Source organism: Felis catus, chromosome B3 (genome assembly GCF_018350175.1).
Source record: "Felis catus isolate Fca126 chromosome B3, F.catus_Fca126_mat1.0, whole genome shotgun sequence".
In the NCBI taxonomy this organism is placed as follows: domain Eukaryota; kingdom Metazoa; phylum Chordata; class Mammalia; order Carnivora; family Felidae; genus Felis; species Felis catus.
In genome coordinates, this window is record NC_058373.1 from 98,602,883 (window position 1) to 98,623,564 (window position 20,682).

General features: G+C 40.7%; 1 long non-coding RNA gene across 1 annotated transcript in view; it reads right to left on the reverse strand.

Moving 5' to 3' along the window:
- Positions 1–266: 266 nt before the first annotated feature.
- LOC123386074 overlaps positions 267–20,682 on the reverse strand; it is a 72,679-nt gene continuing 52,263 nt past the window's right edge. Inside the window, exons 2-3 of the long non-coding RNA XR_006599587.1 lie at positions 19,278–19,514; positions 267–820 (exon numbers count right to left, since the gene is read on the reverse strand). This is a non-coding gene — a long non-coding RNA (uncharacterized LOC123386074). The remainder of the gene's footprint in view (positions 821–19,277; positions 19,515–20,682) is intronic.

Here is a 20,682-nt window from a genome sequence, read left to right on the forward strand (position 1 = left end):
CGATTGGAAGTATGTGCATTCCAGTTAATATTGAGAAGGCGGAGTTTTCTGTCAAACAATAGGTATGTGTTTGCTTAGTTTGATGATTTAAGACAGACAGGAAGGAAGGAGGGAAAGAGGGAAGAAAAGAAGGAAGTTTCACTGATGTTACCACTGCTAAAGACAAAAGAAGCTTTCTCTTTTTTTAAAAATTTTATTTATTTACTTAGGACAGTGAGAGTGGGGGAGGGGCAGAGAGAGAGACACTCCAAAACAGGCTCTGGGCCTTCAGCACAGAGCCCCAGGAGGGGCTCCATCTCATGAACTGAGAGACCATGACCTGAGCTGAAACCAAGAGTCGGATGCTTAACCGACTGAGTCACCCAGGCACTCCAAAGCTTTCCCTTTTAAATGACACTTGCCTCATCCAAGTCTCCCCATCACCTGCACAGGGGATGATGAAGCCTCGTGTCCTAAGTGTCTGCGGTTTGTCAGTGACTGCACTCTCTGAAGGTGTACAACTGAGCTACATTTTGGTGTTTTCTTTGTCTCTTAATCGGTTAATGGGTATCTACTACATGCTGACCAGGAGCATTGCATTATATTTGTTGCTTTTAATTTCATTTTTAACTTCTGCCTTTATTCCTTTAGCTACTATTCCAGGGGATTCTGTGACTGAGCTCATCATAACTGCAGGCTCTAGTGGGTTCTTTCCCATGTACAATAACAGATCTGCCTGTGAAAGCACGGGAAGATTTTACTGGGTCCTGCAAGAGATGTTGCAGATGTTCACGGAGGCTGTCATATCCAGCAATCTCCATCCAAATTCCTCCATGAGACACTGAAGAAAAAGAAGGCCAGAGCATCACAACATTATTCGTTTCTATATTCTCTCACCAGTAGAGCCTAAAAGAATTTTAAAAATAGAACACATTGACTGGCTGATAAAGTTGATGGACAAATTACAATGTGAAGAAAGGAGAGACAGTATAGTCAGGTCGGATGCAAAAGCTGTGGGGAACTGCTGAATCAAAGACTATGGGTGTGCACTTGCAAACCAAGTTTACCCATGAAGAGCTAAGCTCCCCTGGGGAGTAGGGTCACCTGAACAGGCAGAAAAGCTTCTTGGCGACTGAGGGATGCAGGACAAAGGAAATCAAGCATGGCCCTGGTTTGCCATGAGATTGTAAACACAGGGAGGCTAAGCTGAATCAATCTACTGATTGATCGTTACTTAAGAAAAGCAGAAAACAATTTAGTGTTCTGCCGGGCCCAGCGATGTAGCGAGCAAAAATATACGTGCGGTGAAGTTTCGGTTATCCTGTGTGACTAAGCACAAGTCAGTCTTTCTTTTCTCCTCTGCTGGACAATGTGGAGGTGACGCACTAACGGAAGTGAAGAGAACATGTCCCCGTGATCATTTGTGTGCTGTTGGAGAAGTTGGGAAATGGTTTTCTGCAAGTCTTGTGTACATAACCATTCCCAACGGAGAATTTCATTTCAATTCAAAGAAAGTTATCTTGCTCTTATTCTTCTTGAAGGGGAAATCAACTACAAAAGAAGTCTAAAAAAAAAACAAACAACTCAATGTTTTGTCTGTTTTTCTATTGTTAGGCTACTTCTCCAAAGATTTTAATGTGTATTTATTTGGGTCAGTTCTAGATTTGCGGAGGTACTGATTGGCAATCTAATGATGTACCCTTTTTTTAATGTTTATTTTTGAGAGAGAGAGAGAGAGAGAGAAAGAGGCGGGGGGGGGGGGGGGGAACAAGTGGGGGAGGGGCAGAGAGAGGGAGACACAGAATCTGAAGCAGGTTCCAGGCTGTCAGCACAGAACCCAACCTGGGGCTCGAACTCACGAACTGTGAGAACTAATGATACACTCTTAACAGCTGTGCTCTAGGAACTCCCAGAGGCCAGATATGAGAGTGGGACCCAGATCCCCCCTCTTCTCAGCCTCTCTGCCCAGGATTTCTTGAGTCTGTTGCACAGTGTGATCAGCTGTATTGCACAGGGAAATAGATAAGAGATAGATAATTGAGAAGGGGAGGTTGTAGTGGGCTTCGGGCACCAGAGGGTGGAGGGGGGCATAGTAGAACATACAGCTGCAGGATGGGGAGCATTATGGACTTAGGATAAATGAATAGAGACATTTCCTGCAAAAGTTGGAGTAGAGAGACAAAAAGGGGACACCTCACTGCTACTGGCAAGGAATGGCCGGGATAGAGTGTGCACACTAGGGACAAAACTTAGAAGAAAGGCTACATTGGTTTTGCATTTTGGTGCTATGTACCTACCTGGTTCAATCTCAGCTTTACTTCCATTAACTGATTAAGCTTGTGGGAAAGCCTTAAAATGTGCAGTTGATGCTAATGTGCTCACTTCTAAAATCCTAGAACCCAGAGGCCCAAAGGGGCTCTATGTCTGCTTCCTGATGCAATGCAAGGCAACGTGACTTATTTGTATTGACTGCGTAGAACGCCTTGTGGGTAAATGGTTTTAAGTAATCTGTTTTATAACCTTTTTGTGAAACTGTAGGGTAGGGGATATAGTATTAGTTTTAGTGAGGTCCTCCCTTCCCTTATCAGAAGTTTTGATTGCTAGAAAAACCATAGATTCTAAAAACAATTTAATTGTCAAAATTCAGAATTTTTTTTTGAAATTTAATGGGTCTGGCCTGAAACAATAATTATTACATAACTGTTCCACAAGTCAAGACATTTATCTTAAAGCCTACATTTAAGTATCTTTCTCAGAAAATTAATTAGAAACAAGCTGCTTCAGTATTAGCATGAATCATTTAATAAACTATTTGTCTAACTATAATCACTGATAGTTCTGTAAGCTTAAAATTTATTTCAAATGAAAAGTTGGTGAAGACTCATCTCACCTCCTTTGTTGCAGGATAGACTCTGCTTATATTTTTCCACAATTCTTATCTACCTTCTTGAAGACCAAGGCCACCTGTAGCTTGCAGTGCCATCTGTATGGGAATTGAGGGTCCCTTAGGAGTGAGAAGCCCCCAGGGAAGCATGATCCAGGAATAAATGTTTTATGAGTATCTACTATGTAAAGACAAGTGATGGTATAAAAGTACTAATCTCATCCATCTGTATCCAGTTAAAATTCCAGTATAAAAGTAGTTATGGTGGTAATAATAATACTTGACAAGGTACCAGGTACCATGAAAGTACTATGCTAACCAATAATGCATACTGTCTCACTTAACCCTCACAAGCACCCTATGAGGTTGGGATTGTCATCTCTATTAATAGTTGAGAAAGCTAGGGGCGCCTGGGTGGCTTGGTCGGTTAAGCGTCCGACTTCGGCTCGGGTCATGATCTCACGGCCCGTGAGTTCGAGCCCCGCGTCGGGCTCTGTGCTGACAGCTCAGAGCCTGGAGCCTGTTTCGGATTCTGTGTCTCCCTCTCTCTCTGCTCCTCCCCTGTTCATGCTCTGTCTGTCTCTGTCTCAAAAATAAATAAACGTTAAAAAAAATTAAAAAAAAAAAAGAAAAAAAGAAAAAAAATAGTTGAGAAAGCTAAAGTTCAGGGAGCTGTCTACCTGAGATTTCACAGTTACTAAACACGAGAGTTGAGATTCTAACATAAATTTCACTGATTCCAAATCTATTTGTACTAGTTTGCTAGGACTGCCATAACAAAATACCACAGAGTGGGTGACTTAAACAACAAGGATCTATTTCCTCAGAGCTCTGGAGGCTAGGAGTTCAAGATGAAAGTGTCAGCAGGGTCAGCTTCTTCTGAGGCCTCCCTCCTTGGCTGGTAGATGGCTGTCTTCTGTCTCCACCTTCAAGAGGTCTTCCCTCTGTGCCTGTCTGTGTCCTAATCTCCTCCCCTTCTTCTTTTTTTAGATTGTATTTATTGAGAGAGAGAAAGAGAGAGAGAGGGAGAGAGAGAGAACACGAGCAGGGGAGGGGCAGAGAGAGAGAGAGAGAGAGACAGACAGACAGACAGACAGAGACAGAGAATCCCAAGCAGGTTCCACACTGCCAGTGCAGAGCCCGACAAGGGGCTTGAACTCACAAACCATGAGATCATGCCCTGAGCCAAAACTAAGAGTCAAATGCTTAATCAACTGAGCCACCCAGGTGTCCCTAATCTCCTCTTTTTATAAGGACACAAGTCATATTGGTTAAAGCCCACTCCAAAGACTTCATTTAACTTTAATTATTTCTTTAGAGGCCCTATCTCTCACATACTGAGTTACTGGGGGTTAGGATTCCAACACCGGATTGGTGGAGGGACACAATTCAGCCCTAAGTCTTTAAGCAATGAAGTCTGTATATTGTCTATAAGAGGAAATATTAAGCCACTAGGCATTTCCACTCTGGTATGAATTATCTTTTCCCCAACTAATTTCTTAGGGGAAGATTTCAATGATGAAACTGATGGAGAAAGTTGGGGTACTGGGTCCTTCAAGAAATGAAGAAAACCCACTGAAAGTGGGAATAAGAAAGGGGACCTGGGGGTGTGGGGAAGCTGGCATCTCCTAATTTGCTTTTTAGGGGAGGGCCAGACTTAACAGAAGTAATTTAAACACAAGCCTCACTTTCTATTTTTATGTCTATAGTTCATCTTTCTAGCTGCTTTACATTTTTGCTCTGAAAGTATTATTGCTATCCATCCAAGCCAGCAGGCTTCTCAGCTGTTGGAAAAGCTCCTTAATAATCTCATTGTCACTTCTAAAATGGTACCAAAAAAAAAAAAGTAATAAGCTGCTTGATTCTCTCTAATTTAAAAATAAGTTATTAAAAACTGTAGTCCTCTGTTGATATTGATTGGAACCCAGAAATTGTTAGGAGGTGTTTGGAATACTTAATGAGAATTCAAAGGGAACCAATCATGAAGGACATTTTTTTTCCAGTTTCCATCAGAGCTCTTACATCTAAAGCAATATATCAGAGAGTAAATCAGAGCAGTGCTCACAACTTGCCTTCTGATAGTCCTGTTTCTATAACCTCTTGGGAGCCAGACCTAATGGGAGGAGGTGGGGCCTTCCCCTCCACTCTCATCTATCAAGAGCAGGCTCTCCCATTACTATTCTTTCTCTCACATTAGTGGGTTTGTTCATGGGTGTATACTTCTGAATATATCACTTGTCCAGAAGCAAAATTAACTACAAATCTCCTTTTTGGACATCAAGCTCAATGTTAATAATCCTGACAGCCTGTTAAGAGCTTCCTAAATCAGGAAGGGCTAATAGGCCTCAGTCTGCACACCAACACTGAATGATTGATTGGTAGTGACCCTCTAGGAGACAGTGGTGTTACATGAAGGTTGTGAAGCCATTCTTTTTGTTTTTTTAACAGAAAGAATGGTATAATCAATTAGTGGGGTCCACCATGGGAGAGGGACTGGCAGCATAAGTATAAATGATCTTCCATCATTAATAAATTCAGAGCTACAATTTATTGACAGCTTGCCTTGTAGTAGGCCCTGGGCATAGCACAGTACATTCATTATCTCAGTGAATCTTCACAACTCTGCAGAATAGGTGCTTTATGTCCCCTTTGTTAGGGGGAAGGAATTCAGGCCTAGTGGGATTAAATAATTCGCCCAAGATCACCCCAGCTGCTAAGAGCTGGCACAGGAATTTGTACCCTCGCAGTCATGATATAGACTCCTTGAAATAGTACACCAAGTGTGTGGATCAGGATTTGAGCTGAGGTGGTGCCACAGACAGAGCTACAGTGCCCCAGTCACCATGAGAATACAGGGCACCACCAAGGGCCAGGGCACCCCACTTCCTTGGATGTGCCCTCGGTACAGCCCTTCTGGCATGGAGATGGGGGAGGGGGGTAGGAGTGAGGTTGGCAGGGAGGGCGGCCTGTCTCCCCAGAGTGAAGTCCACACTATGCCAAGCATCTAGGGGTGCAGCAGATTTGTCTGCCCTGTAGGAGTTTGTGCCCAAGTTGAGGGGGACAGGTAGGAAGTACAGAAACACGTAAGATACCTTTGGGCCCAGGTAAATGTGGAGATACCTAAACAGGCTTACTGGGTGGGACTGGGATGTGGACTACTTTAGCGAGGGATGAAGGCCTCTGGGGAAAGAAACTGAAAGGCAGAAAGGAGACAGTGATGGGGGGATCTGGGAATACACACCCAAGACAGAAGGAGTGAAAAATGCAAAGACCCTGACATACAAGGAACTTGTCCTGTTTGAAGGAAAAAGGCTCATTTATTTGCATTACCTTGTTCAAGACTAAAGACATGGTCGTGCTACAGGACTGTCTGGGATTCCCCTGCACAAAACCACTGACTGGGTGGAGAAGACAGAGGCAAGAGATTTGCCCTCTCTTTTCTCTCTTCTCTCCTCCACCCTCTGAGTTATGTCTCAGTGCATGTAAATCAGTGAGGTCACACGTGCCAGAGGCTTCAGCTCTGAGAAGGACTGAATTAATTTGCTTGGGGAAGAATGTGAATTACAGCACGTCTTACAGAAAATGTGTATTGATAATATAATGGTCACACATTGATCAAACTAGTCATGGAGAGAATCCCTCAATTAACACAAGAGAGTTTATCCTTGTAGAGAATAGATTAGAAAATTCAAGGAAAGGGAGGTCATTGTCACTAGTCCTGCTACATAAATCACATATTTCCCACAAAGCAGACTCCCTTTCTTCTAAACCGTGTGAGCTTTTGAAATAGCTGTGGAGGGATGGATACCTCAGGTTAATGGATTTAGAGTGAAATTATGGATTTTTTCTTGGAGTCTTTTCCCACATTGATTTGATTCACATTAGTTCGTGTACTGTTTTAAAGTAAAACAATGTACATGTCTTTCATAATTATTATAAATAAGACAATTATTGGCTAAAAGCCTGAAGTTGCCTTTGCAAAGTGGCTTAACCAAGCTTCCTCTAAGACAAAACTTCTGGCATTGTTGTCCCACATGCTTATGCTTATTGAAGAAACATTCACCAGGCTCTACCTATGTACCTGACCATACATCCAAATTCTATGCCAAATTCTTTTGGAGATAAAATGACAAGCAGAGAAGTCATGGTTTCCACTCTTGAGAAACTTGCATTTAGTTGGGGGCCTGGTTAGATAAGTACTTGAAAGAGCTAAGGGTCAAATATAGAGCAATTAAAAAAAAATGATAGTAGCTAAAAATTGTCTGGTACATTATGGTTTGTAAATTTTCTTCATATACCTTTGTTTCAGCCTCACATTGATCTTTTGAGATAGTTACTAATATTATGCCCATTTCACAGATGAGGAAAATGAAGCCTAGAGAGGTCAAATACTCAAGACAACTAATACGGGACAGAGGCAGGACACTGTAGTAGTTAAGACCTCTGGGGTCAGAGAGATAAAGTTGTCTTGGCCTCAACTCTTACTAGTTTTGTAAACTTGGGCAAGTTCCTTACGTTTCTAAGACTCAGTCTCCCCATTTTTTTTTTTTAGAAGGACAACCTTCCATTAAAAAAAAATTTTTTTTTGAGAGACAGAGTCCAAGTGGAGGAGGGGCAGAGAGAGAGGGAGACACAGAATCCAAAGCAGGCTCCAGGCCTTAAGCTGTCTGCACAGAGCCTGACACAGGGCTCAAACTCATGAACTGCGAGATCATGACCTGAGCCGAAGTCGGAGGCTTAACCCACTGAGCCAGCCAGGCACCCCTCAATCCTCCCATTTGTAAGGATAACAGTAGTATTCACTTCCTATTGTTGTATTAAGTGAAAAATGTATTGAAGGTGCTTAGCGCAGGGCTAGGACCACGGTATGTGCTCGGCGAATGTAGACGTCACTATGAGGAAGTGGCAGAGTGAGGGATGAATCCCAGCATCTCCAGCCTCTCAGTGCAAGGTCCTGCACACTGTGTGGACTCCAGCATCTTTCTGCTTAGGTCCAGAACATGGCCCTGCCACTTATTTACAAGGGTGACTGGGGGCAAGATACTTAACTGTCCTGTGTCCCTGTTTCCTCATTTGTGACATGTGGCAAATATAGTGGCTGCCTCACAGGCTGATGTGAAGATAAAGTGATTAGTTACATATACTTCGAACAGTACTTGGCACACTGTGAGCTCCCTAAAGGAATTCACCAGAAAGGTTGAAAGACGGGGGTGGGGCGAGTTTATCCAGGAAGGCTTCTTCCAAGCAGCACTAGCCACATGCATCCTGATGGGACAAATGCCAGCACAGCCGGCTGATCCTCCGCGATGCACAACTGGGGGAGGCGTCGAGGCATCCTAGCTAGATTTGCAAACCTACATCCACCGCTTCTCTTGCACCTGTCAAAACTACAGGGGCTGCTGAGCAACACAAGAAAAACCTAACTTGCCATAAAATCATTTTCCCCCCCCAAATACATCTGTCCACACTTGAAGGTGGCAAAACACATCAGAGAATTCGCAATCCCGCATGGGGGTATGAACTTGTCAGCTTGTTCTGTCAACAGGCTTGATGTCTGAGCAGTGTTGTCATCACAGAGCTACTTGTTACCTGCCAGGCTTGACTGCTTCCCTCCCAAGTGGGAACCGGAACTGGAAGCTTCACTAATGGAGAAGAAAGCTTTACCAAGCCCTGAACACAATTAAAAGCCCCAGACCTTGACTTTGTGAAGCGGGAGGTTTGGTCTCCACACTCTCAGCTGCGTTTGGCTGCATGACCTTGAGGCCCTGGCCCTTTGTGTTATTCCCCCACCTTCACTTTTCATTGCCTTCCTCTCCTCCAAGGCTGTCTAATGGGGACAGGAGTCGGGTCAGCTTTGTTTGCCACTCAGTGAAGTATTTGTCAGATCAAGTGACTGTTTATTGTACGTCTATCAGGTGCTTACATACGTGACCTTGTTTAATACTCAGCAACCCCCTGAGAATTTGAATATTGGCCTGCTTGATGACAGTGTTTAGTATATGTGCTGCCTAAGCAAGCACGACGTCAGAGTATTTAAACCATTGTGTGGACAGTTTGCTTCTGTTGTCTGCAAGTCATGGGAGTTTGGGTTTTGTAATAGGGGACTGTTGTTCAATTCTGTTTTTTACATTCTGGGCAACTAAAACGGATGAAATGTAAGCAAACTGTAGATTACATAAAAAAGAGGAGAAAGTAATCCTAGATCCAGAAAGTAAATTAGATGAAACTCGGTGGCTTCTCATAAATGTCATTCAAACAGGTCTTACTAAAATCTGACTGCACAATGAGAAGACACAGGTCACTGGCCTTGGGGTCAGACCCACATGGGATCAAATTCTGACTCCATATGTGGCCTTGGGTAAGTTATCTCATTTTTAGAGAGCCTTCATTTCCTCAACTACAAATCAAGAGATGACAATAGTACATTACAAAGTGGTATAAGATTAAATAAGCTAATGTATATAAAGTACCAAGCTCATGGTTACCACTAAGCTATATTTCCCTCTCTTTGAATCATACCTCTCTATCTTTTTTTTTAAAGTTTTATTTTTAAGTAACCTCTACATTCAATGTGGGGCTCAAACTCATAACCCTGAGATCAAGAGTCACATGTTCCATCTACTGAGCCTGTCAGGCACCCCTGAATCACACCTTTCATTAGTGGATACAGAAGGGGACCTTCCCAACAATTCAAAGAACCACAACATGAATGTAATTTTATTATTAAAAACAACAACAAAATTCTTTTGCCATGACCTTCCCAGACAGTTTTAAAAAAGCCACTTAACAAAGGAGACTAGTGAGGCAAATATATATATATATATATATATATATATATATATACACACACACACACACACATATGTATATAAATATACATATATATGTATATTTATATATATAAATATATATATGTATATTTATATATATAAATATATATATTATGTATTTTATTATGTATTTATTTATGTATTTATGTATGTTATTATGTATTTATTATATATTTATAGATATATAAATATACATATATATATGTATATTTAATAGTGGCATTGCACCATTGAGTAAGAGTGATTTGGGGCTGCCATTACAGCCTTTTCAGTTAATTTTCAGGGAAACCATTGCCAAACAGCAAAAAGAGATTAAGGTCAATTAACAGAATTTTCAGTTTCTTAGAGGAAGCTCCATTGGTATATGACATAATTGCCGGAAGTGAGTGTAGGTTTTGAGTATGGCCAATGGCTTCAGGAGATCCAGGTTGGACTTAGGGAACGCAATGTGAACTTAGGTCATTTTGCTCTGGAGGGTTCTGCTTTCCTGTCTCACTGATGATACCTAGTACCAAGATCGACAATCTTAAAAAACAAATGATGCAGATGTGAGCATCTTCTCGTTGCTTTTTAGATGTAAAAAGGGCATATGCACAAGCCACTCATTGATAACCTAAGTATCATAAAAAGTCACTTGGGAATAGTACCTTTTCCACAGACTGGCTATGAGAATAGTTATTTTGAAAACAGCTCTTTTAAAGTTGTTCAATTGTAGGCAAAAGAGTAAGTGAAAATGTCAATTAATGTCCTGGTAGAAACAGAATCAAACTTTAAAACAAAGACATGATTAATGATGATTCAGTAACTGTTTTTCTTTTTTTAGAGTTACTGTTTATCGCTTCCTCTTGGCAACTTCTGCCATGTCAATTTTAGTAATGACATATGGATAAATTATCAGGCTTCATCCATTAGGTAAGTGTGATTTATTCTTCAGTTTTTTAAAACAAATGGCTTGGTGGTTTCCACAGAGGGAGATGTTTTGCTTGTGTTAAATGACTAATGGTACAATTTGTTTTACATTACAAAAAATGGAAAGTAATTGACTTGAGAGTTTGTTTGCAAAGGATTTTTGAAGAAGCATTTCATCTTCTGAGAATAAGGCATGAACGAAGGTCCTAATCAATCCTCCTCTGTTTTGAAAAATTGAAGACTGTTTCAGGGGGAAAAAAAACCCCAGAATGCAAGGAAAAGAGATTTTAGGAAAAGCACTGAGCAGAAAAAAAAAAAAAACCTGATGGATTTAAAAGTCTATTTTCCATAGGCTTTTAAATGTATAAAAGTGGGTTAAACCAATTTGTGTTACACAGCATTGTAAAAATGCTTCCTTAAAGTTTTTTCAAGATCAGAATAAAGGCATATTCATCATTGTCTGAAAGACTCCTGCTTTAAAAAAACGAAACAAAACAAAAACAAAACTCAAAACTTCTCTTACTATGGGTGATTGGTTGTGGGTACATCTCTTCCTCCTGTATTTGAAACAAGTTCTGTGTCAACTGAGATCCTTACTGATGGAACTGGCATAGGATGGGAGAAAAAAAGAAACCCCCAAAGTGATGACTTTAGGAAATCCTCTCCAAAGGTTTTTCTCTCCACCGGGTTCATAATCATTATCCTCTTGATTGCCACACTATTGAAAATAATGTAGGTTGGTCTCAAAAAAACTAATGGAGGGTTATGTGGCTGGTTCAGTCAGTGGAACATGTGACATTTGACCATGGGGTTGGGAGTTTTATCCCCACATTAGGCTTAGAGCCTACTTAAAAAAATTAAATAGGGTCGCCTGGGTGGCTCAGTCACTTGAGTGTCTGACTTCAGCTGAGGTCATGTTCTCACAGCTTGTGGGTTTGAGCACTGCATTGGGCTGTGTGCTGACAGCTCAGAGCCTGGAGCCTGCTTCAGATTCTGTGTCTCCCTCTCACTCTGCCCCTCCCCCACTCATGTTCTGTCTCTTTCTCTCAAAATAAATATTAAAAAATTAAATAAATTTTAATAAGGAAATAATTTAAGAAGGCTAATGGAAGTTGACTTAAGAAACAACTAAATTCTAAAAGAAAATATCTAGGTTTGTAGAAGACATAATGATTAAACCACCATAAGGATAGCAGAGTGTCCTGAACTTTATGGTAGACTATATTTTAAAAATATTTTTTAAGATAGTGAATGCTAATTGATAATCATGAGTAGCTTGGGAAAATCTACATATTTTTGAAAAAGTAACTTGACAGGTATATCAGTTAGCTATTGCTGTATAACAAACAACTCCAAATTGTAGTAGCTTAAAACAACAATCACTTATTATTTCTCATGAATCTACATGTTGATTGGGTGGTTCTGTTGATCTTCACTGGTTTAGCCAGTACTTTGATTTTAGCTGGGGCTTACTCAGCAGCCTGACAATTAAGTGGCAGTTTGCTGGTCTATGATGGCTTCAGCTGGTATGATTGGACTCCACTCCACATACCTTATCCTGAGAAGTCCTACTAGGCATGTTTTTTGGCAGTTATGGGGGTCCATCAGAAATGTGTAAACAGAGGAAGCAGAAATCTGCAAACTCTTTTTCCAAGCCTGCATGTGTATGTGTCTTCAATTTGCTATTTTCCTATTTACCTAAAAAGGTCACATGGCCAAGTCCAGATTTAAATTGGAGCAGAACCACAGAGTTATAAGGCAGAGAGCATGCATATAGAGTGGCCATTGATTGGGACCATTAATGTGATCAACCTACCACTTAAGGGTAGTAAAAGTGAGTGAAAATTGGTATGGTGGGTAATACCCTAGCAGCAACTAAAGAAATCATCACTAAGATATAAAACGACCTGAGAAGATTTCCTGAAGGAGAAGGAAGGGAAACCCATTTCAGGTGGGAAGAAGCTATATTATGTGAATAATATTTAATGGAGATATAATAATTTATGTTACCAGTTCCAATTAATAGACATGCAAGCTGCTCTACTCTTTCTCTATTTCAATTAATAGTGATTTATCTAGAATCTATGTATTTGTCTATCTTACATATAAAGGTAAATGGTGTATTCACACACACACATGCGCGTGCGCGCGCACACACACACACACACACACACACACACACACACCATGCAAAAATACTAAAACCTACATTCTTAGAAATGGAGTTATTAATTCAAGTAGCTTTATACATTATTAGGGATATTGTCAAATTGTCATCTAAACAATTGCCATAAAATTTGTATTCCTACCCACAGTGTATGAGACTGTTTTCCTCAAGTTTACATTAAATATTATCAAATTTTTAAATCTTTGCTGATCTAATAGGCGAGAAATAGTATCTTGTGATTTTTATGAAATTTTTGGTTGAAGGGAGAAGCAGCTCCCTTCCCATATACGGGTCATCTGTGTTGCTTGTAAATTATCAGTTCATCTCTTCACCATCTTTTTTTTTTTTTTAAATTTTTTTTCAACGTTTATTTATTTTTGGGACAGAGAGAGGCAGAGCATGAATGGGGGAGGGGCAGAGAGAGAGGGAGACACAGAATCGGAAACAGGCTCCAGGCTCTGAGCCATCAGCCCAGAGCCTGACGCGGGGCTCGAACTCATGGACCGCGAGATCGTGACCTGGCTGAAGTCGGACGCTTAACCGACTGCGCCACCCAGGCGCCCCTCTTCACCATCTTTTTAAAAAATAATTAACCCCAACTTTTGTAATACTTTGTTTCAACTTTTAATTTAATTTTCAACGTGGTTTCTTTTGACTTTTGACCTTTATTTACTTTTATACTTTGCACTCTTTTCATGCTAATATTATTCTTCTTTATTCCTAAAAAAAAAAAACACGCTTGTTTTTTTCTATGTAAATTTCATTCCTTTCAATTTTTAATTCTCTTATTTTATAACTAACCATTTGGTTTTAATCTCTCCTTAACCTACCACTAAACTTTCATTCTCTGAATCACAGCACAACAGGGCAGACCGGAAGCTGCTTCTGTAGCTCCCCTAATGCACCCCTGAACCCCACTAATAAATCTCTTACTCATTCATCTCCACCTTGGGTGCCTCAGAAAATTAAATACCTAAGCTTGCCCGGTACAACTCCTATTTTCTCTTGGACAGACGGTGCTCTTGTTTTACTGAAATGGTGATAGTCTTGATAACTTGCACTATCCAGAAACTACTTCTAAAAATTACTTCTGGCAAGTTGGTGAGTGGTAAAGAGGATCTCTGCTTTGTACTTGTCCTTAGCTGCACCATTTGGAATGACTCCATAACCATGCAATGCTTTCACAAAGTACACAAATGAAAAACTAATAAATCTTGTGTTCCTCTATATTCATAGGCAATGGCTGTGGGACAGACCATGTTACTAGCATACCAGAGGTGACATGGGAAGTCAATACTCTGCTCTGACATTGGTGAGAAACTTCTTGATAGATACACATGGGATGTGGCACTACAGAATGTCTGTATAGACAGATCCTAAGGGGTGGACAGACCCTAAAGTGACCCACAATGATACTTGTTTTCTTGTATTCACGCCCTATAAATCCCCTCCCTTTGAGTGTGATTGAGACCTAAGACCCACTAATAATCACACAATATGGCAAAGGTGATGCGATGTCATTCCCATGACTGGTTATGTTACATTAGATAAGACCCCTTGTTGCTAACTCTTCTCTTGCTCTCCTGCTGGCTTAATAGAAGCAAGTAAACTCTGCCTTTTCCATCCCTGTCCATCCTGCAACCCTGTCCCTGAATGAGCATGGCCTACAGTTCCAGGCTGCTGCTCTGGCTTCCTGGGACCTCTTTTCTGGCACAGGAGATGTGCCTGCTTTGTGTATGTGTCAGTTTGGCTTTGCATTTATCAAAATTTTTATTTTACTTTATAAACCTTTTCTAGGAGTTACTATGGGAGGGTTTTCAGGTTTCTTAGTTTACTATATTGCTGAAATTAGATCAATCAGAAGTGGATTTTTCGGAAGATCTAATTGGATCATATTTCTTGTCTTTAAGTGCCTTAAAATTTTATTTGGTAACAACCACTTCAATGCCTCAAAGAGTCAGATGTCATCCTGCAGTCACCTTCCTACTCAGTATCTTTAGGCTCCTACATTTGACCACAAATCACAAGACTGGACGCCACCTGAGGAAATCCCACTGCTTCCTACCTTCAGGTACAAATTCATCTATGAACACATGCCTATACATACACATGTCTTTCCCCGTCCTATCCACAGAGTTTCTGAAAGGACACCAACAGGCCAGAAACCAGGGAATAAACTGCAGCCATAATGAACCGTATTTCATTCCCTGAGAATGCCATGTTCTCTTGGCTCTTCTTTGAACTTACTATAGTTTCTACAGGGGCTATTCTCCTTCCTCCCACCTGGAAAACCCCTGTTCAGCATTCAAAACCCAGCTCAGTGATCTTTTCTGCACAGTTTCTCCTGCCCTTTTATTGCCTGGCACATCTTTCTATTTTATTATTGGGTTCATCACATTACACCTTTGCACAAAAATGTCTATCGTCCTCAATAAGCTATGAGTTCTTTGTTATCTCTAATGCCTGGTACATTGTCTGGCTCATCGTAGGCACTCAGCAAATGCTTACTGACTTAAAAAAAATTTTTTTTTCAACATTTATTTATTTTTGGGACAGAGAGAGACAGAGCGTGAACAGGGGAGGGGCAGAGAGAGAGGGAGACACAGAATCGGAAACGGGCTCCAGGCTCTGAGCCATCAGCCCAGAGCCCAACGCGGGGCTCGAACTCACGGACCGCGAGATCATGACCTGGCTGAAGCCGGACACTTAACCGACTGCGCCACCCAGGCGCTCCGTACTGACTTTAAATTATCAGGGTTTCGGCATGCTATCGAGGAAATGTATCGACTCTGACTCGCAGGGTTGGTTCTACTAGCAATTGTCCCCTAGCACTTTGCAATTCGGGAGAGTAACACAGAGGTTGTATCTTTCCAAAGGCATTCAGAGGAGAAAGTTGGGGGGAACGTAAAATGGTACAGTCATTGTTGTGCTAATGTGCACTGCACCACTGTGAAAACTGTATGGAACAGTTTGGTGGTTCCTCAAAAATTTAAACACAGAATTACCATGTGACCCAGCAATTCCACTTCTGGATATATACCCCAAAGAATTGAAAGCAGGGACTCAAACAGATATTTGACACCAATGTTCATAACAGCATTATTCACAATAGCCAAAAGGTAGAAAGAAACCAAATGTCCATTGACAGAGGAACGGATCAACAAAATACACATAGAATGTGTTTATGTTGTATTTACATACCATGGAATATCATTCAGCCTTTCAAAGGATGGAAATTCGGATACATGTAACAACATAGAAGAATCTGGAAAACATTATACTGACTGCAAGTCAGACATAAAAAGGCAAGTACTGTATGACTTCACTTGCATAAGGTATCTAGAATAAGCAAATTCACTGTGACAGAAAGTAGAATAGGGGTTGCTAGAGTCTGAAGAGAGGGATTAATAGGGAGTTATTTTTTAATAAGTACAAAGTTTCTGTTTGGGATGATGAAAAAGTTCTGAAAATGGATAGTGGTCATACAAAATTGTGAGTGTACCTAATGGCACTGAATTGCACACTTAAAAATGGTTAAGGAGATGGGGCGCCTGAGTGGTTCAGTCAGTGAAGCATCTGACTTCAGCTCAGGTCATGATCTCATAGTTCATGGGTTCGAGCCCTGCGTCAGTCTCTGTGTTGACAGCTCAGAGCCTGGAGCCTGCTTTGGATTCTGTGTCTACCCCTCCCCTGCTCACTCTCTCTCTCTGTCTCAAGAATAAATAAACATTAAAAAATTTTTTTTAGTTAAAAAAATGGTTCAGGGGCACCTGAGTGGCTCAGTTGGGTAAGGTCTGACTCTCCATTTGGCTCAGGTCATGATCTCACATTGTTGAGATTGAGTTCCACATTGGGAATTATCCACATTGGATTATCTCTCTCCCTTTCTCTTTGCCCATCCTCTGCTCATGTGCTTCCTCCTTTTCTGTCTTAAAATAAATAAGTAAACATTAAAAATGTTTAAAATGGTAAATTTTAAGTTATATATATTTTACCACAATAAAAGAAGTAACTTGATCTCCTCTGGGGAGGGGGAAGGGCAAAATTTATCTAGAGAATGGACCCACATGTCCATTGTCCCAGGGACAGAGTGGACATCTGCAATCAGAGCCTATTTTTCCACTGCAAGTTACTTAAAGTAATACAGAGAAAAAGAAATATCCTCTTGTTGCTTTTCTGAAATGAAATCAGATCCAAAGAACATTTCCCTGCACTATCTGGAATAGTTCTTAATATTTCCAAATGATAATATATAGCAACCACATCAGTTTTACTATTAGATCAATCACTCTGCAGGTGGAGACTGGCACATGTCACAGCGTAACTGGAAATTTCAGCCTACCAGGCTAAACCCGCCTCGGCGGTTGATTGGCTTATGTTGTATTTCCTGCTCAAGCTGGGGAAGAAAGGCCTGAGCCTTCTTTATGCAGACTAACTTAAAGACCCAGGTCAGAGAGCTCATCACACTTGCCCCTCCAGAATTTCACCAGATCATCTTAACGCAAACTGACTGAGGGAGTTGGAAAACAGACTGGATCTGTCTTCATTCAGCATGTGGTAAACACAGACAGCATGTGATTGCACACACTCTCGAGACAGACCTGCATCTGGAAACCTTTTCTAGTCCTGTTGCTTGCTGCCATGGCAACCGCTAGAGCTTTTGGTTCTCTGTCTTGGCCCTTCCTCCAGCACTTGACCACTGAAGCGTGACTCCTATGAAGCGCTCTGGAAAGCCCAATTTCATAGGCTGTGTTGCAGTCTCTATCATAAGCATTCTTTTTGTGCCTTCTTTTTTGCCGCTCCTGGAAAAGCTGCTATTTGGGGTCTGAAGCCCTCTCTCTCTAGGTGTTGCACAGAGGATCTGAGTTGCTCCCTTCGGGCTGGGTGCATACGTCACCTGGCGGTGTGATGGGACGTGCTCCTCTTTCACTGGGGGACTCCTAGAGTGGAGAGCTAACTACAGTCATGGTGTTAAGTAGGAAAGATATCAACTACTTGCTGCTGTGGCATCACATGACAGACAGTCTTGTTTGGGGGCAGGATCTCATGGGGGGTGTCATCATAATGTTTCAGGATAGAAGCAACAGCCAACACTGAGAAATATTGAGCAACAACTTAGAAAATGTTGCTTTCACCTTCCAATTACATTCACACGATTTTCTACGTTAGTGGATTAAATATAAAACACAGTCTAACAAATTGATTAAAAAATCTTTTTTAGGCTTTGGGGGCACCTGGGTGGCTCAGTCGGTTGAGCATCCAACTTTGGCTCAGGTCATGATCTCACAGTCTGTGAGTTCGAGCCCCTCATCGGGCTCTGTGCTGACAGCTCAGAGCCTGGAGCCTGCTTTGGATTCTGCGTCTCCCTTTCTCTCTCTGCCCCTTCCCTGCTCATGTTCTGTCTCTCTCTGTCTCAAAAATAAATAAAAACATTTAAAAAATTAAAAAAAAGTCTTTTTTAGGCTTTGTTTTAATACAAGACATTGACAGGCCATCATGATATGTGACTTTCACAATTTTCAATTCTGGAGGACTACTGTTCACTAATATTTTGTATAAAGGGATGATTTTGTGAAAAAGTAAGAACAAATCTTTATATTTAAAATAACTCCTTTCTGGATAGACCTACAGGGTATTATGCTAAGTAAAATAAGTCAGACAGTGAAAGACAAATGCCATGTGATTTCGCTTATATATGGAATCTAAAAAACAAATGAACAAAATGGAAACAGACTCATAAACACAGAAAACAAACTGGTGGTTGCCAGATGGGAGAGGGTGGGGGTGAGAGCAATGGGTGAAAGGGATGAAAAGGTACAAACTTCCAGTTATAAAATAAATAACTCATGAGAATGTAGAGTACAGCATAGAGAATAGAGTCACTAATATAGCAACTACTTTGTATGGTGATAGGTGGTAACTATACTTACCTTCATGAGCACTTTGTAATGTATATAAATGCTGAACCACTATGCTGTACATGAAAATCATATAATATTGTATCACAACTAGTCAACTATGCTTTGACTAGAAATAAATAAAAATTTAAAAATGACTCATTTCTTCAGGTTTTAATTATTTACATAATTAAAATTCACGGATGTACATAAAAGGCACCGGATCCAGGGATGGTCAGATCTTAATGCAGTAAGAAGAAATTAGTTTTCTACATAAGGGCTTAGGAATTTGTAATCCACAGCCTTTATCAGTTTGCTATGCTTCATATTTTTGGCATTGCTTGTCACAGCGTATTAATGAATATTCATTAAATCCCTGTGAACAAAATCCAGTGAGTTAAAAAGACTGATACCATCACTGTCTTACCTACTTTGTGAGAGAAGAGAAGTGAAAATGGACTGAGTTTACTCTCTTCTTCCTAGAGGAATTTGGCCAGAATACTAATTCACTCACCTACAAATGGCTAGAAAACATGTGGGGCAGTGAAGAAGAGGCTGGAGGGGAAGAAAAACGCATCTATATTTTTAAATTTTACTTATGTTCCACTCACTGGTGATTCGAGGGCAAGGCTCCTGGCTTTGTCTTGATTTTAGATCATGTTGCTTCTGCTGGTGACTGTGCAAATGAATTCATAATGTTTAACGCATCCCAACTCACGTGCCTCCTCTGTTTTCTTCACACCACATTGCAGATCTGCTTGTTTGTGTTCTCCCAGTCTCCAGGAGGCATTCCCTTCAGATGGCTGAAAACCAGTGAGCCCTTCCATTAGAATGGGGGAGGGTGCAGCCTGGAAGCAGATATAGGGCCTCAGGGAAATTCTCAGCAGGGGGATCCCCAAAGCACCTGTTCCTAGCACAATGATCACTTCACCTGCTACACAATGAACCTTCTGTTATATGACCCCTGGAGCGACAGCTAATGCCCCACAAAGCAGTTGCCAGCATGACCATCAGTTTATCATGCCCTCTAAGATCACCATCATGCTTCCTTGGTTGGCCTTCCTCTTTGGAGTCAACTCTTTGTTGTTGCTGTTGCCCAATAAGCCTTTACTAACGACTTGGTTACATTCTGTATTTGAGTAGGATAGCTCCGTTTTGAAACTGAAGCTCAGTTTCACACTTTTCTTCCAAGATTCATTGACACACACACACAAATATGTACAGATGCATATGTATGTGTAGTGGGAAATATTTGCTATTTTGAGGCTTGACAGAGAAAGTAAAAGGGCATAGGAAAAAGAAGGAAGAGAGATCTCTTTTGAGAAAGTGGAGAAATGGAAGTCAGGCCTATAATGGTAGGTGACTTAAGAAAACAGTGATTTTTACAATATACATTTATACACACACACACACACACATATACATATATCAATACAATATGTATGTAAATGTGTATCAATACAATATACATTTACACACACACACACACACATATATATATACACATATATCAATACAATATGTATGTAAATGTGTATCAATACAATATACATTTACACACACACACACACACACACACACATATATATACATATATCAAAACTTCACATGGTTCAAAAATCAAAAATTGATATCACCTTCCCACCATACCCAATTCATCTAGACCACCTGTCCCATTTTCCTTGCCCTAGTAACAACTGTTATTTTCTCAGGAAGTTTCTAGAATTTCTCTGCGCATATACAAGCAAATGTGAATAAATCTACGTATTTACTTGTTCATTCAACAAATTATCAGCTGTTTAGGCAAAAAACAAATACAGATTCTTGTCCCCAAAAAAGATTACATTCTAGCTGGAAGAGAGAAAATAATCAAGACATAATAAGTTTGAAAAGAATATATTCCATTAAATTAATGGGGTTAAGGAAGAAGAAAACATTACAGAAGGAGAATCAATATGGGGAGGTGGGTTGCTGGTTTCAACATGGTAGTCAGGGGGACCCTCGTTGAGGAGATGA